Source organism: Sphaerodactylus townsendi, linkage group LG10 (assembly GCF_021028975.2).
Source record: "Sphaerodactylus townsendi isolate TG3544 linkage group LG10, MPM_Stown_v2.3, whole genome shotgun sequence".
Lineage (NCBI taxonomy): Eukaryota > Metazoa > Chordata > Lepidosauria > Squamata > Sphaerodactylidae > Sphaerodactylus > Sphaerodactylus townsendi.
Window position 1 is genome coordinate 66723858 of NC_059434.1, and position 18825 is coordinate 66742682.

An 18825-nucleotide genomic window follows, 5' to 3' on the forward strand; every position below is an offset into this window, starting at 1 on the left:
GGGGATTCACACATGTAGAAAACTGGGCTGCAATTGTCAACACAAGTTAAGGGGGAAAAGTGATACAATCAACTTTTCAGTAATGAACTGAAATCCATCACTTTTACTGATGCAAAGTTTATTGCAAACATTTCTGAATTCATGTGGAAGGTATAGATTTACAATGTGTGCCCACAAGAAATTGGAGAACAAGGAAACAGATGGGAAAGATCTCCACATCCAACACTGGATAAGCACTCGTGGTTTGAGAATACTGATTTCACATCCATTTCCTTTAACTGACTCTTGAGTTTCTCTCAGTATTCTGTGGTTCCTGTAGCATGTGTGTCTCAAGTGCAGTCAAGTCACTTCTGATTCATGATGACCCTAGGAATCAATGTCCTCCACAATGTCCTACCATCAACTTCCTTGTTCAGGTCCTGAAACTGAGCCATGACTTCCTTTATAGACTCAATCCATACTCAACCCCACTTTTGGTTTCTATTTTGGAAGAAAGGGCAACTTACAACACTATATCTGGGGCGTTCCTCAAGAATGTAGAGATCTATGGTGTTGTGGGTTTTCCGGGTTGTAGAGACCATTATCTTGTCAATTGATGGCCCTGTTAGACTGCTTTTGTGATTGGGAAGAGCTATCCAGTTGACCATTGGATACAGAGATAGTGTTCAGGTAATGCCTTGGGAGCAGGACTTCAGGAAAATAATTGGAAAGAACTATATGGAACACTCATAGAACCTTATCATTCCTCCCATCACCACTGAAGTCTACATTGTGGAATGCTTGCTCATAAAGGCCAACAACTTTAAAAGCTCTGCAACTCATTGTGGTAGCATAATGTCACAGGCTAATCCTTCACAGACCTTTAAATACTATCTTTAAAAAGGTTATTTGTGGATTTAGTCAGATAGCAAACTGTATAAGAAAAGTTGTTGATATCCATCTATAAGATGTCATGCTCTTCTGAAGTAACACAGTCAACATTTAAAAATAGATAAATGCCATGGGATGACTGCTGTTGGTTATCTGATATTTTGAGACAAGTGAAGCAAATTAGCAGCCGACTCCGTTTCAGCTGGTGAACTAATACATCCAGCATAGCAGCTCCCAAGCCTAAATGAATATATTGAACTCAAAGGCAGAGGACAAGAGATGGATGCTTTCACGACTGGAAGAAAGTTGATATGCTCCATATTTAGGCAGTGCTCCCCCTTTTTGGAAACCTTTCTAAACATCTAAAGCAGAGGTCCCTTTTCTGAATTTAAACTGAAGGACAACAAGATGAACGGAACATAAATAAAATATTATTATTGTTATTATCGTCATCACATTTTTAAAGGCATATCTCTGAAGCAAAAGGCTGCAGTTCCAGTGGAAAATAACAATGCAATCATCTCATAGTTGGGAATCATGTGTATTCAGGTCTTGCGTGAATGAATGAATGAGCATTCAGTTGTTAGCCAGCATGCACACAGAAAGCTCAATTATTACTGCATTTTCACTGAATGGTGTATTCTTCTACGTAGTTAAGCTCAGCAGGGCAGATGTACAAGTTCCACTAACTCCTACTCTGCCACAGTAGTGGAGGATAATTACATTTTCATACATCAGAATGTGTGTTATACTACATGTACAGTAGAACCCATGATGTACTAACTTGAGTCAACTTGGTTTATTTTTAGAATGGCAACAAACAACACACATTACCTCAGTGTAAAGACTGTATTTCTATGCTATTATAATGTACTATTCAGTAGTTTCTGAAAAGTTGAGATTCTATGACAGCCATAAAAGGATACTTATGTTTTCATTAATGCTGAGAGGACAGCCCTCCCATTTCAGGGAACCTGCAGTTGTTGAGTAAACGAAGGCCCCTTCCGCACAGGCAAAATAATGTGTTTTCAAACCACTTTCACAACTGTTTGCAAGTGGATCTTGCTATTCTGCAGTGCTTCAAAGAGCACTGAAAGCAGTCTGAAAGTGCATTATTCTGCATGTGCGGAATGAGCCAAAGTTTTTAAAAAGAATCTTCCGCCCATCATTCACATAACATGTACAACAGCACATTTTCCAAGAATGGCTCTTCTTTTCTAGGGTTTTTACAGCACGTATGCACTACTAACATGTGGCCAGCCAAGGACCTGGCAATGTGTCCAAAGTAATTTTATCAAAATGATGGTTGCGCATAGCATTCCTTAACTCCCAATGAGGCTCCCGACACTCACAACAGACCTTGCACAAGGGTAATTGTATGCAGAGAAACTCTTGTGAAAACAGAAGTGGCCTTCATCCAGCTAGTTGCTTATGCAAGCACATTTACAGCTATGCATGGAATTGTGCAAAGACTTTCCCCGCCCCCCAACCCCACAGTTTTCAAAATTAGGCAAATAACTAAAGCAAGTATACAAGAAAACCACTTCTGAAGAAATAAATGCTCATCACAGACCCTTTATCTTGCCTTTTAAAAAACATTCCAAGCCACTGGAGACTAAACCACACTTAAGAAACTAAAGGTTACAGCACACCATCATTATGTATTCTGAGGCTGCTGAATCATATTTGTTAATGGTTGCTATTTTTGAGAGCATAATGGAACATTTCTCTTTTGCTGGCCATAGTACCATAAAACAGGGCAGAAGCTAAGCTCTCTGCTCAGACACCCAGTGTATGTTTTCCTAGCGCGTATTTTTTTTCCTTTCCTCGACTGCTTCATTGAGTCCATGCCAACATCCGCGATGTAGGTCATTTTAGTTAGCCTGATACAGCACTTGCTGGTTATTACATAACTGCCCTGAGGAATTCTGGGATCATGTTTGTAAACACTACAGCCACGTCCGCCCAGCCACGTTACAAAGCATTGCTTGGGAGGTAAATCCTGGCACCACAATGTGAATACGTCCAAACTGTATACACAGTGGCATAAAAACAGTGTGTTCTGATCTATTTTGTCCTCACGGTTATCTCACCGTTACCTATGGACATCGACCTATCATTACTGCCAGTCATTTTCTTAAAAACCAATGAAATGCTTTTCTTTTACTAGAGAACAAGGAAGTTTATGACAAAAGGTCCGGAATCCTTGAGAACATAAACTGTTTATTCTTTCTTGTTCCCCAAGTAAATCATGAGGTTCTACTTCTTCAACTTGTTTGATTGAAAGCTACAGTCAACAGCGTGTATTTTATCCACGATCTTGTTTGTGGGGGCATTTCAACAGGCAAACGGGATAAAATACTGAGACCTTTTGCCAGTCGGTTCAAAGTGTAACTGTGGAGCTTATTTGCTTTTGACCTTTATTGTCAGAGCTGGAGATAGGATAGAATTTAAATGTTACTAAACCCTGCCGAGTTTGCTTTTCCTCACATTTAAGCCAAGAATAATAAAAGATTTCAAACAGATAGATTCCACACCATACCAAAGCAAAGAGTAAAACTTTAGAAACTGTTAATACTTTGAATATATATTTCTTATGTATTGTTCCTAATTGCATACTTTTATATTAATACAAAATAAAACATTTCTTAATGCATGAACAATTAAAGAAAGTCAGGAAGAGAAAAGTTCTTGCAGTTTCAGTAGAGCGGCTAAGAGAAAGTTGCATTTGTGCATGAAAGATTGTGGGTTTCTTTCTGTCAAGGTGATAGAATGGAACTGTGGCAACCTTGGGTGAATATCTTTGCAAATGAGAAGCATTCTCGGATGGCAGTTTAAAATATAGCACACCGAACAGCTCCAAGATATCATCTGCTTCTTGCTACTTGGTTCTTAGACAATTCCAGCCTGTACTTAATAAGCTGAAGCCAGTGCAATGTTTAAATCATCTATGTAACAACAAGCAATGAAGAGCAGTGAAAGTAGTAAAAATGATTCAGACACAGTAAACCCCAAGTTGTATTGACAGAATTTAAGCAGCCTAACGTTGTGTAGGATTGCAGATTCTGAATGCGCAAAAATTCACAAAATCCAATAAACACAAGTTTAGTGCAAGGGTCTGTAGCTGTTTGCAGGCTCCACAGGAACCTTTTTGGCAATCAGAATCTAAATTTACTCCCTGTGCCACACAAACTCTAGCTTGTGCTGCTCAGCTCCAGTTCTTTGTCAAACAGTGAAGCTTCTATTTTTGGCTCACCACAAATGACCTTGTTGTAAGCTACAGAGCTGAATGTAGCCAAAACAAAGAGGGATTTAAAAAAAACTGGCTCATGGAATACTCCAACAGCTATAATAAGGCTATGGTGGCTGTGGGTAATAGTAAAAATGGAGTACAAGCGTGGACCTTAGCGGGTCAGCACTACTGATTCTTGAAACGTTGCACCCTCTTGGCTGTTACGCAACAGCTCTTGGGAATTCTGGGAGGGTGTTTGTAAACACTGCAACCATGTGCGCAAAGTCCACGTGGAGCTTCAGTGCTGGCCGTATCTGGAGAAACTATGAATGAGAATGAAACTTACGCCGCAGCCATAAAGCGAAAGCAAGTTGGAGTCACAGATCTCTTAGCCTTTCAGTGTCACAAAACATAGGGCTGACATTTCTTTTATAACAGCTAGCCCTTCACCCGGAACCTTTTGAACACCCTCCAGAAAAGAAATTAGAAGGAACCGTATGACAGATTAACAAATTCTCATGCAAGAGTACCTAATAAAACTACTGACAAAGATATTTTAGTAATCATTATCAAAAGTTCACCTTTAAAGAACAGATCCATCAATATACAGTAGAATTGACGGCAAAAAATGAAGGTGTTGAAATTCAATTTCAATTTCAAGAGACAGGACACCATCTGATAATTATTGGATAATATTAGCCTGGCCTCAAAGATGTGTAATTCCAAAAATCTGGGTTTAAGGTTATGGTTTTTGTACAATTTCTAGAAAGTTCTCATCTTATTTCCCTTACCAGCACTGTTGCATATTTCACTGGAAAATCTTTTAAGATTGCATTCAAGACTCACTAATCTGGAAGAAAGTTTAACTCAAACCAACAATACATAATAGGCAAGACATCACACCAATGTAAGAAATCATTTATTTAAACCAACTCTGTGGATGGTCTAGACTGCTTATAAGTTTAAATCAGGTTTATCTGGTAACCACCTTACAGTGCCACTCAGGTGGTAGAATGAATTAATGAAATTCATTTGAATATGGTTTGGATATCAAAGAGACAGAAAAAGTGCAGAGAAGGGCAACAAGGATGATTGAGGGACTGGAGCACCTTCCTTATGGGGAGAGGCTGCAGCATTTGGGACTCTTTAGTTTGGAGAGGAGACATCTGAGGGGGGATATGATTGAAGTCTATAAAATTATGCATGATGTAGAAAATGTCGATGGAGATAAATGTTTCTCTCTTTCTCACAATACTAGAAACAGGGGGCATACATTGAAAATGATGGGGCGGGGAGGAGAATTAGGACTAATAAAAAGAAACATTTCTTCATGCAACGCGTGATTGGTGTTTGGAATATGCTGCCACAGGAGGTGGTGATGGCCACTAACCTGGATAGCTGTAAAAGGGGCTTGGGCAGATGTATGGAGGAGAAGTCGATGTATGGCTACCAATCTTCATCCTCCTTGATCTGAGATTGCAAATGCCTTAGCAGACCAGGTGCTTGGGAGCAGCAGCAGCAGAAGGCCATTGCTTTCACATCCTGCATGTGAGCTCCCAAAGGCACCTGGCGGGCCACTGCGAGTAGCAGAGTGCTGGACTAGATGGACTCTGGTCTGATCCAGCAGGCTCTTTCTTATGTTCTTATGGTTGGGGATTTTATATCAGTACATAGCAGGTTTCATAGCATGGGGAAACTGGAACATCCTGTTTGCTGAAAATTAGATGACATGCCCACACTGCTATTTTTAATTGTAGTTACTTCATAGTTCTTGTTACGAGACATATAGCAATATCTGCATTGCAACAAGAGAGATGAGATAAGAGCTCCCTCCACCTCCTGCACCTGTATAATATTTTTATGCTTTAAGTCTTGCATTCACTGTTTGCCATTGTCATTAAAAAGCAATAGCCTTCATCTTGAAATAAATGCAATACTGAGTATTTGCTAAACTGTAAGAGACAGGAGGAAAAGAAAAGCTGAAGGGCAAAGATAAAATGGAATTCTAGTTTTAAAGGTAGGCCAAGAATTTGGATTACAAATGAAGTTTCTGTTTATACACAGGGAAAATGTCCACAGGGTAATGATAATCTGTATAAAAGTTTTATTGTTAAATTTGTGACTTTAAAACAACTTCCCAATAAGTATGAAATGTCCTATAGTAGGATTTAGGTGGATTTTTCTTCCAGATTTTCAAAGTGGTGAACTTCATGGATATCTGTGGATAATTTGCTGGGTTGCTTCCTACCATTCCATTCTTCCATGTTTGAAGTCTTCTTCCTGACCAAGTAACCTTGCTCTGAGGGAAGCAGCTTAGCTGAGTAGAGTGGCAGGATGCAAGCCATCACTTCCAGCTGGTACCACCATTTAAATCAATTATGTTAAAGTCTTCATAGCTCAATGATTCCAATTTCCTGATCTCTTAAAGCTCAGTTGTGTGCTTATGGGCACTTCCACACATTGGTCTTTTCTGGTTGTCCACAGCTGAAAGACACATTGACCTGTAATTACCCCGAACAGCCACAAGTGAGATGCCAATTGTGCCACCCTATGTGCCAATCACTGCTAACAGGAATTTTCCATCTCCCTACAAGCTGATAACTAGCTACACCTTAGAAGCAGAACTGTCTTCTCCTACCTGCTGATTTTTTCATTCAGCCCTTTGGAGAAGGAACACATTTCTTTGATGATGGTTGAAAACAACAAGATACAACTATAATGCATGTAAATCTCATCAGTATTCAAGACCATGCTGATTTCCTTTATCTAAGCAGCTGCAAATCCATCACAGCTAATGTAGTCCACTCGCTAGTTTTTCAATAGACCTACTGGATCACTTCTTACACATTTTTAAATCAACCTGAACAGAGGAAGACATCCAATTAAACTTATACTGCCAACTATACTTTTATGGATTGAGAGTTAACTCTTCATTGGATCACAATGAAAATGTATTTTAGGATAGCTTTTCAAAGCAACCTTTCCATCCTGTACATATTGAACATGACTTCAACAAAGGCTCTACAGTTCAGCCAGAAAGCACTCACTTAGAACTAACTGAAATCTTTCTGGGCCATTCCAGTAACTTAGCCAAGAGGTCATTTGTATTACTAAAGCCAGAATGTTTTTCCTCCTGTTTGGCAACTCTTGCTCTGACCCTTTGTGCAAGATCTAAACGATCTTGTAATTTGAGGTGCTCCAAGCCAGCAGACAACTTTTACTATAGTTTCCTGCAGCTCTCCTGGTAATCTGAGAAGACAATCACTTCACTTATAAATGGCGTAATGGTTTCAGATGAGCAATGGTGTGTCTGGGGTGGGAGTGGTTATGCTTTAACAGAACACTGCACAATTCCGAATTCACAAACAACACAGCCATGGGTGTCACAACATTCTAGTAACTAATAAATGTTCCAGAGGTTTGAATTCTTTGTTTTCTTCTTAAAAGCAAATGTCAGTAATAAAAGGTAACACAGAAAGCAACACACAGAATTACTTTTAAAATGTTTATAGTTTCTTGTTGGGACAAAACTGGATTGACTTGCCTATGTGATTTTGTACTTCAACCTCTCTAAAACACTGCTAAGATTCACAGATATGTTTATCACTTGACTGCTGAACACTGGCTGTCTGACAGCTGAACCTCAGAAGTGACTATACTGAGTTTTCATGCAGTGAAGTTCCATTTGGGGTGGCCCATTCACACAAAGCAATAACAAATTAGTATACAAAACGGAAGTTTTATTTTGGGCCTGATTCAGGTGTCCATCTCCATGTATGTGTGCCCATTGCAACAAGTTCTCTGGTCCCTGCTCTTCTTCCATGAACAAATTATGTATCTTCATTATTGTGCAGACAGGCTGGCCTCTACTGCTACGCAATGGCTTCAAGGAAATATTTTTTATTTTGCTTGGGTGCCTGAAGGATGACGGAGAGCACGTCTGCTGAATCAAGAGTCCACAAATCAGATATGCAAGACAACTCCCTTTCCCAGATACGGTGTGAAAAGTTTTGCAAGTGGAAAGAACTCTTCTTTGGGATCATGTGTGTTGAAAAGCTTAGCTAGTACGTTCACGGTTGTTACACTGGACCGCAGCCATGAACTTCAATTAAATATAACATGGATTTTTATCGAGAACTCTAGATCTAATTTATGTTGTGTGTCTGTCATTTTGGAAAGCTCCAGTATCATTGTTTCTTCAGTGAAGTCAAGTCTGCCTTCAGAACTACTTTATACTTTGATCTTTCAAGTATGTTTGGAAGCTAAAAGAAGAATGATTTGAGCAAGTTATAGTTGCAAGATGGGGGATCACTCTTACTACATTCAGCATTCAAGATCTGTGAAAACTGTGGTGCCCTACTATTATTCCGATGTGGTGCTAAATAACAAGAAGGCAGGTTGACATATAGTGAAAGAATTTCCTACAAACTATATAAGCTGGCCTTTATTATATGATACTTCATGCTTATCAATCTTGTTGCAAACTGAATCTATATAGAAAGATGGTGGATGGCCCAAACAAATAGATTCTTGTATTAGATGAAGCACTGGTCCAGTTCGGTTCATCCTATATTCTATCCAAGGCTCAAGTAATGCAGTAATCAGCCAAAGTCATTGCCATTGTAATGGGGTGGCAAGCCACACCCATGAGAAAAAAAGAAAGGAAGGGGAGAGGTGTACAGTTGCAAACACAGTAGTGCCCTCAAGGGGTGGTAGTGCCCTCAAGTCCAGCTCATGACCTGCAAACAGCAAGCCAGTTTCTACGTGGACAGTGTTTTTAGCTGTTCACATTGCTTCACTGTCTTCCTTCCTTACAATACAGTACATGACCATATACTTGTCGTGAACATGCATTCTCACACAGCCCGCCCACCCCCCAGTTCTATTCCCCCCATAGGCCTTGCTGCTCTAATGCTTCACTTGGTCAGTTGTTATTTCAGATGTTAAATCAGTCCTTTAAAAACACATGGTTTTTAAACAGATTTTAATAGCTATTGATCTGACTAGATCTGTGTTTCACACATGCTCCACTCTGCGGGGGGGGGGGGGGGAAACTGAAGCAAACTAGTTTGGAATGTGTTGCATTGTTCACTGCTGAACCAAGCAGATCTGGTGATTGGTACACATCACAGATGCACAGAATAATTTTAACTGTCAAATGTTTTGGCTGCAAAGTAATGGTACTCTTAGTGCTATTCCCTCATAAAAAAAATACCACACACACATGTGCAGAAAAACTATAGAAAATTTTGAGGTCTCTTTAAGAGACAGATGCATGCATTGTATTACACATTACTGTACTTAGCAGACACAGACACTTAAGTCTGAGTCAAATCTTGCAAGTGCACAACTTATTGTGACAAGAGGCCTTAAGGTATGAAAGGAAGTACAAAAAATGGCAAAAGCCATTGCTATAAGAAGCGGCTTGTAAATTCGTTTAAGAATTCGTCAAAAAACTTTGTGAACATTGACAATGCAATTTAATTTTTTAAAAAAACATTCCAACCAGTTTGTTACAGATCAGTTATGCCTCCCCAATTAAAAACACTGTGTGAAATCACGTGAAATACACTTCCTTGAGCTAAGATACTCCTGTACATTTCAGACTATTTCATTTATCTGCTCATTTACCTATTAACCACCGGGAAATATTAATTCCCTGGTACTAGAATTAAAGCATAGAATGGTAAGCTGCAGCACTGCAGTGCAAGTTCTGCCCATGACCTGAGTTTGACCCTGGCAGAAGCTGGTTTCAGGTAGCCGTCTCAAGGTTGACTCAGCCTTCCATCCTTCCAAGGTCAGTAAAATGAGCGCCCAGCTTGCACCACTGTGCACCACTGGGGAAAGCAGTGGCAAGCCACCCTGTAAACACAGTCTGCCTAATAAACATCGTGATGTAATGTCACCTCATGGATCAGTAATTACCTGGTGTTTGTACAGGGGACTACCTTTACCTTTTTATTAGAATGATGTTATTCAAAGGTCTGATAGCTCTCTTCTCATTTAAACTTATAACTACAGTAAGCTATTTCGAGATTCACTTGAATTAAACATTTGCCCATCTCTGGAACACCATGTACAGGTGACGGAACACAGATCCTATTGCATCATTTTTTCGGTTGCAATTTTAATCGTAGTTTTATGATTTTTTTTCAGAAGTTGTACATCACACTGGGTGGTATCCAGGCAGGAAGATGATCAACACAACTCATAAATAAAATAAATAGGAAGCTCTTCGTCAGCATGCTCCTATTCCTATGCAGCTCTTACATAAGTATGGCTGCCGCCTTGGGCAAGATGTGGTTCACTGGCAAATGAGAACTGGCTGATGCAGTAAAACCTGTACTTACCATAGGAAGTGTCAGCATTGGTACTTTGTTAAACACCTATCAGATGGTGATTTCCAAAACATGAATCAGAGGAGGGAACACAGCTCCATGGAAATAGGATTGCCAGCATTCAGGTGGGTTTAAGGGGAAAAAAATAGGTTGGGCCTGGCGGTCTTCCAGAATTACAAGTGATCTCCAGGTTAGATAAATCCGTTCCCCTGGAGGAAATGGCTACTTTTGAGGGTAGACTATAGCAGTGGTTCTCAACCTTCCTAATGCCGCGACCCTTTAATACAGTTCCTCATGTTGTGGTGACCCCCAACCATAACATTATTTGTGTCTCAGTTCCTAAGACCATCAGAAACACGTATTTTCTGATGGTCTTAGGCAGCCCCTGTGAAAGGGTCATTCGACCCCCAAAGGGGTCGCGACCCACAGGTTGAGAACTGCTGGACTATAGCATTATACTTAAGACCCTGCCCTCCCCAGCCTCCTTTCACAAAATCTCCAGGAATTTCTTAACCCAGAGTTGGCAACCCTCCATGGAAGAGGGTTCCATGGCAACCCTCCATGTGCTATGCATGCTGGAAGTCCCATGTTCAATCTCTTGTATCTACAGTTAAAGGATCTCAGATAGTTGGTTTGGGAAAGTCCTTTCTACATAAATCTCCAGAGAGCTGCTGCCAACCAGAGCAAATAATACTGAGTCTTAGGCTGATTCTGAACGGGCCAAAAACAGAAGTGTGAAAATGGTGTAAAAGGGTTTATACTGTTTTCACACTGTTTTCACACCACTGTTTTTGGCCCATGCGGAATCAGCCACAGTATAAAGCAGCTTCGTATGTTCAGCAGTTCCACCAGGGCTATTACTCATTAGAAAATCTAACACATACATGCCGAGATAGATAAAAACACAACTTTGTTAAGTAACGTTTGGAAGGATTTATCCTTATAGAATTGACTTGACTTTTAAAAGAAGGGGTAATTTGAAGAGATAATATATATTGTGCATACCACATGTTACATCTGTGGGATATTTGCTCACTTCCAAGGAGTTTAAGCTGCTCAATAAAACTGTGCTGCCCCGCATCAAAGGCTTTTCAACATGCTTCGGATAATGTGGATACATCGCATTTTCCACCTAATTCGCCAACTTAACATTTAGATAGCATTTTAGAGCAGTGGTACTCCTTCTGCAGCAAACAGAGAGCTCTGCTTGCATTCACCACCAACCAAAAAAGCCGCATGACTATTATATACCACTATGCACACACACAAAATAATATTAAATACATGATAGCTAATATATAATGATAAGAAAATAAATCTTTAACGAAGGGGGAAAAAACTAAATTCCGCAAACTTATTTGCGGTGTGTGTTTAACCTCAAACACAAGACACGGACATCCGAGGAAGTCACAGAGGTAACAGGTGAAAGAGCCCAGGTGGCCTTTGAACCACGCAGGAAGTACAGCTGCCTTAGAGAATTCACAGAATGCCACATATGCAATTATTTATTTATTACACTTATAGCCACTCTTCACCATTTGGACAGCCTAAAAACTAATACCCACCCTCCCCTATATGGGCAGTGTAAAACAGTCAGTTGGGTAAAACAATAAAATCAATAAATAGTGCATTTTCGTCCATGTGTCAGCGCCATTAGCATCAATCAAGGGAGCGGGAGAGGGGGTCTATAAGTTAAATAAATATCACTGTATCTAACTACAACTGGCTGGATGGTTCCTGTATGGATGACAAAAACAGCAAAACACCCACCAAAGAGTTCTCTCCAGCACAACTCAGGGGTCTTCCCAGTTAAGCAGAAAAATATGACTTTGTAAACCAACTGCCTGAGGAAGACTGAGCATGCTCCAGGTAGGATGAATGATTGACAACATCTGAGTGTCCGTTAAAGGGGGAAAGGGAGGGAGGAGGAGACATCAGCCTCCTCAAACTCCCTACAGAATTTAGGAAGCTGGAGAGTGAGGAGATTTCACAGGAGAGGGGTTCCAAGTCGTTCCAGCATTCTGTAACTATACTGTTATATCCCTTACAAAGAACACCAACAAAAAAGTGAACTGATATTACCCTCCCCTAACACAAAGGGAGATGAAGTGAGACTTGCCTATGCCCTATGACATCTAGTGAGTTCTGGTTGGAGAACAAATTCAAAGCAGTGGTTCCCAATTTGTAGAGTGCTAGGCATATTATATCACCGCCCTGAGCCCTCCGGGGGAGGGCGGTATATAAATATAATAAATAAATAAATAAATAAAATATACACTAGCGCATATTGGTCATTAGCCCTTACACTGACAATTAGCATTTTCATTCCCGTAGGTTAGGAGTAATCCTTGAGTTGTTTTGCATTCCTATATATGATGTATTATGTACCTTCAATGCAGAGGTGTAGCAAGGGGGGGAAGTGTCTGGTGCACCGGTGCATCCTCTGCCCCCGCCCCCAGAATGCCTTCGCCACACACCCCTTGGAGCTATGCCTCTGCTTCAAAATGACAATACAAATGTTGACCCTATCCAGTCATCCAAGTCTGTTTGAAGCATTAAAGGGCATCTTACAGTTTCCACAGGTCCATCAAATTAGACAGGGATGATTTGCTGGAACATGAAGTCCAGCTAAAATAATAACATCTGTGATACAAGCATGCAGTTCCCTCTTCCACTTTCATCTAGTTGCATATTTCATTTCTGATTCAGACTGCAGTCATTTTTCTCCATGATGCATAATGCATCCCACTGCATTTCAGAACCAGCAGATCAAGCAAATAGTCTTTTAGATGATGTCACGACATTCAGGATTGGCAAAATGCCTTAATAGCAATCAGGAACCAGGACTCAATTAGTACTTTATCTTGTATGCCATACTGATTTGTGGCTGTACACTCCAGTGTTGTGTTTGAGACAACCACCAACACTTTTTCGGCGTGAGCTCAAGATGGATTGTTTTTAGCTCATGCCAAAGTGGACCGGCCTGTGGCATGGATCAGTGTTAATAGTCTATGCCACAACAGCGATGGCTATCAAAAGTTGTTTAGAAATACATGCCCAAAGTGCAGTCTACCATAACTATTCTTAGTGGCGACAGACATGTAAATACAGGCAACCTCCACCCATAAGAATCTAAATACTACCTTCCTGAGCCAACAAAAGAGCCATAATCCACCTCTGTCTTTAAAGCATCCAGACTGCGGTCTTGAGACCTATAAATGCATATAGATGCATATATGCCTGTTTTATGGCCTTAACTAGTAGTTTCGAGTTCAGCACTCATGTTAATATTCTAGGGGCACACAGAGTTCCATTTGTGCAATTACATGCACAAATATCAGTACATCAAATTATCATTTTGGTATATTCTCATCAAGTTTGAAAAGTGAGTGAAAGTGTCCTTTGCCAAAAAAAAACAACTATCCCTGATTACAATGATTTACCAATAGTGGTGTCTTGCTCAAATTTAATAGTCCAGTTTTCTCTATTACTAATGTCCTTTGGAAATTTAGTAGAATGGAATTACTTCCCAATCTTTCAGCAGTAAATCTGAGCACCTTAGTGAATGTCTGAGGAATTAATCCGCTTTGAACTACTATTGCTTTCACTGGAACCTTTTAAATAACTAAGCAGAGGGTGAGATGTCAGGCAGGTTATTTCTTTCTCTGCCTCTTCCTTCAAGGTGTTCAGGGAAGTATAAATGATTTCCTCAACATTAATTTTACCCAAACAACAAATAATCCCATGGGGTAGATTAGGCTGAAAGATAGAGACTGGTCGCGTGTCACACAGTGGTCTGTGAAGGGATTTGAGCAAATTCCAGATCTATGACATAAAAACATGCTTTTGTGATGAAAAAAAGACAAAAGTTATTAGGATGTCAGCTAGCCAAAACTCTCAGGTCAGAAGTGAGTCTAAAGGCTTCTGACACCTTTAAAATAGCCTGTTAAGCAATATTCCAAAGAAGATCAATGGAAATTCCATCAACCCTTGATGGCCCATGATACAACATTTTCTTCCCTCCTGTCATTTCTGGAGCACACTGTCCAAGAGATTTCTGTGCTCTATATCTGATTACATGTACAACCCCAGAAGTGATCCTAGCTCTGAATATATTTGGAAAGAACATCTGCACAAGCCCATCACTTTCCGACTTACTAGAGAACCACCATCCCCATTCCTGTGAACACATGTAAAAAGGACTTTTCACTGTGGATAGAAGGAGGTTATATCAAGGCGAAGGTAGCCATACAGACTGTGGGGTGAGGAAGCAGGGACCTGTACACTTCATCATTATTTACATTTTGCCTTCTTATCGTATGGTATGTATGACAGGTCTGAGGGGTTGGGGGCGGAGAAATGCTATTAGTTTGCCTCAGGCCCAGGAAAGTGATGCTTCAGCATTAGAAAGATTTATAATCCTAGTTAAAGAACTAAACACTAATTTCAATAATACAGCAAAGTAAACCAAGGGTCCCCTTTTCTTGGTCTTCACCCACATGAACCATGAGTGAAAGATCCTGAAATGTAATAGCAAGAACATGATTAATCTTTCAAGTCCCCTACATCTTGAGAAAGTTTTTCACTGTTAGCTATGAAGAGCATGGCATGATGTCTCCAGGCCATCTCACTCATAAATTTATTTTAAAGTCACATTGAAATTGTTTAACTCTACTACTCTACATAGATGCACAATGTGGACATGATTCTAACCCCTAACTTTAATTACATGAAGTGTAATCTATTCCAATGTGGAGTAACATATTTTGAGGTATGTAGTGTATATACTAGGACCGACTTTCAGTACTCCTGATCCAGTTCTGTTTGTTTGCAGCAACAAATGGGCAGGCCCAGATTCCAACAGTGCAATCCTAAAGAAAGTTACTCCAAGCCCACTGAAGTGAATGGGCTGAAACTGGAATAACTCTCTTTTAGCATTGCGTTGCACTGTGGGGATGCATGCTACGCACAACTTCAGCAACACTGTGAATGGACACTTCGCAGAATCCAGTCAAACATCTACAGTCCACATATCATGGAGGCCTGAACTGAGCAAGAAAACCCATGGACAGAAACTTCCTGCATATGTACACCACACTCTCTGGAATATCAGCATTCAAGGATTTCAAACTGTTGTTTTAGCCTTTCAGAACATTAGATTATTCTAAAATAAACTGTTCAAATTAATGCTAAGGAGCCAAGTTTAGAACACCCCCCCCCCTAAATTTAGTAGTGTGCGTTTGCAAGGCATTTTTAAGGAAGCTCCTTGCCCTGTACTTGAATATATGTTATTTGCTTTGTAGTCTGATTACAGTGTCATGTGATTTATCAGGAGGCACATCTATATTTTGCTGTTTAGAGGAAAACGGAAAGACAATGTGGAGAAATATGAATTTATCAAGATCACACAAAACTTCTGAAAGCACTAAGAGCTGACCAATGAGCAGCGCTTAGCCTTTTGGGGTGCTTGGAACATTTCCCTTTCATCTGTCAAAGGAGGCAGTAGCTTGGACACTTGTTGGCTAAACGAGGTTGTTGGGTTAAATGAGGTTGTTGACCTCCGAGATTAGGGTACTGGGATTCGTGGGGCTTTAACGGCACTCAACAGGTAAGGTTTGGCACGTGTATTCTAAAAACACCTAGCAGCACAATGGGTACTTTTTTTTGCTTTGCTTTTTGTTCATTTGCATAACTGAAGCCTATCTGTGATGCTTGACCATTAACACTCATCTGCTGCATTTGTTTTACAAATCAGCCGGGTTCTGCAGGACACAAAGTGCCATCAAGGAATACACATGCAATTACACAAATGAAATCTACAAGCTCTCTCCTCCACCCCTCTCCCCAGAGCCCGCCTGCCATTAAAATGCAAATACAATGGCCTCATTAGCTGGCATGCATCACTCACTGACCTGCTTTTAAAGAGGAAAAGACTCTCTTCACTTTTAAAGAAAGATTATATTACAAAACACCACACATAACCCCACACAGTCCCTTTCTTCTGTCGCTTACCATATCTTGGTATCAGGTTTTGCATTTGCATATTTGCCATCATGGAAAAAAAAATCTCAAAATGAGATCATCAGAATGAAGGTTTCAGTGGAAGCTCGCTAGATCACATCAGCTCCTTCGCCTCGCCTCCCCACACCCACCACAAATCAGATCTACCAAGGAGGGGGGGGGAGTCTAAGTTGTGTTGGAGGAAGCTTGCTATATCGCGACCCCCCCCCCCAAAAAAAACCCCCACTGGCTTATAAAAACCTTTCATTGAAGGTTAAAACATCACAAAGCGAGAGTGAGTCAGAATTATTATTTTTTTAATGCTAACAAAGCACTCTGGACAGGGTCCGATTGGAGCCCGACTGCCAAAGATCTTGGTTTAATAAAAAAGCAACGCTTAAAAGAATTAACAGGGGTTTCCTTCCCCTCTGAGCCACACACTGATCAACCGGCCCTCGGTTCTGGGGTTTAGCAATAAGGATGACCAAAAAAAAAGGAGGATTGCAAAAGAGGAAGAAACCTGGTTACAAATGGCCTGTCCACCCCGCTCTCCCCACTTCAAACAGGGCTTCAGTTCCTTCAGCGCCCCTGACCTTGTAGTCCTCAAAAAACTCTACAACCCCCCCCCCTCACTTTTCCCCTTCCCTCCCCCTCTCCCGCTTGGGCTGCGCCTGCCTTTGTGTCTGCCTGTCACTCACCGGGAAACCAAACGAGAGCTGATTCATGAAAAGCACAAAGCCAGAAAACAGACTTTTACGCACCCCCCAAATTCGCCTCCAATATGTTCCGGGGCCGGACCGTGCTCGGTGAGACGCCCCTCTTCCGAACAGAGTTCCCTTCTCCCCCCTCTCCCTCAAAGATCGCCAGCCCCCTTCTCAAAAAGGAGAGTTTCTCCCCTGAAACATCCGATCCGGGCTTCTTAAAGGAACCAAAACAACCACCCCAAATCGGTCCCCCCCTCCTCTTTCAAGGATACAGGGGACGCGTTCAGAAGCCTGCACGTGTGTAAAGGAGGACACGCATCGAAAGAGGAGTGGCACTCAAGGAAAAATCGGAGAACTTTAAAGAGGCGAGAGGCGCACTTGCCTGCCAACCGAAGCACCCACCCGAGCCCAGCTGCGGAGCGCAGCCCCGAAGCAAAGTTCACACGCAGCGCGGCGGCTACACACTGGGGAAAGGACCCGGGGGGAAGGGGCGCCTCGATTCCCAAGAGCCCCTTTCCTCCCCCTCCACCCCCAAAAGGCTCTGTCTATTTGTCAGCCATGTTCGGAGAAGCATCCGTACTTCTTCCCTCTTTCCACTTCGCCCTGCGAAAGAGTATTTCGGCGACAAGCATGATTGACGGGCGGGCGTCCGTGGCGCAGGGAAGCGGGGAAGGAGAGAGGAGAGTGGGGGGCGCGAGAGAAGCGCTCTGACCTCTTTCCAGGAGTCCCCTCCGCCTCGCGCAATCCAGCCGGTCTCCCTTCTGCCCAATCCTAAAAGGCGGCCATCTTGCTTCCTTCTGCTCCTTTACCGAAGCAGCCGAGCCTCCGCATCAATATTCATAAGGCTCTTTTGACGTCTCCTCTCTCATCGCTCGACGTGACCGCCATGCGAACGAGCCGGGCGCGCGCCCTGGCGCCGGCTCTCCCCTCCCTCGCGCGCGCGCTTGTGCAAGCCACCGGGAGCGCTGCCCCGCCGAGGGCTTTTCCCGCACAAAGGCTCGCAATAATTCCCCCCACTCCCGGGCCTCCGCGCCGCGGTTGGGCTGCAAAATAAGGGGGAGGGGGAGGGGGGGGGAGAGAAGGGTGGTTGGAAAGCCGCGGCGCCTCCCAAGCTTTTTGCTCCTGGCGTGTTTCTGCACTGCAGCTCCTGCCTGACACAGTTGCAGACAAAGGGGCTCAGCTGTCATTCTTAACAGATGTTGTGGGGGGGGGGGCGCTCGTCCTTCTCTGTCCCTCCCCTCCTCCCTCCCCATGGTAGGTCCTTTAGGCTTGCACAATGGCTTTGGCATCTCGACTTCATTTTAGGAGCAGATCCCTCCCCATATTTCCATATCCACCGCTCTTGCAGCCACCATTGGTGGAGAGGGTGCACACTGCTCAGGGCTCTGGGGTTTTAAAAAGCTCTACAGCTGCTCTAAAGTTCTCAAAGGAGAGGAAAAGGGCCGGGCTGGTGTGCCAAGCTGCCAAGGCCCACCTCTTGTTTACCTTAGCCATGTGCGTGCAGGGAGAATGTGACAGCAGTCACAGCACAGTGCCCTTGTACGCTTTTGGGACACTCGCTACTTGCTGGCTCCCGAGATCATGAGCGCAACACCTAGGAACCTGGACTTCTGGGTTCTTCCATGGTGTTTACATAGATATAGTTGGAAGTCACAGCATAAATGGATTTGGCAAATCATGG

The 18825-nt window shown here is 42.1% G+C and overlaps 1 protein-coding gene across 2 annotated transcripts in view; it reads right to left on the minus strand.

Moving 5' to 3' along the window:
• Positions 1-18180, minus strand: part of TET2 (tet methylcytosine dioxygenase 2) — a 70589-nt gene extending 52409 nt beyond the window's left edge. Inside the window, exon 1 of one of the 2 annotated variants that reach the window (XM_048509700.1) lies at positions 17139-17261. The gene's annotated coding sequence lies outside the window, so the exon portion shown is untranslated. Of the gene's footprint in view, positions 1-17138; positions 17262-17856 lie in introns of those variants that run through there. The other variant, XM_048509699.1, reaches the window with a different exon arrangement.
• Positions 18181-18825: the final 645 nt, after the last annotated feature.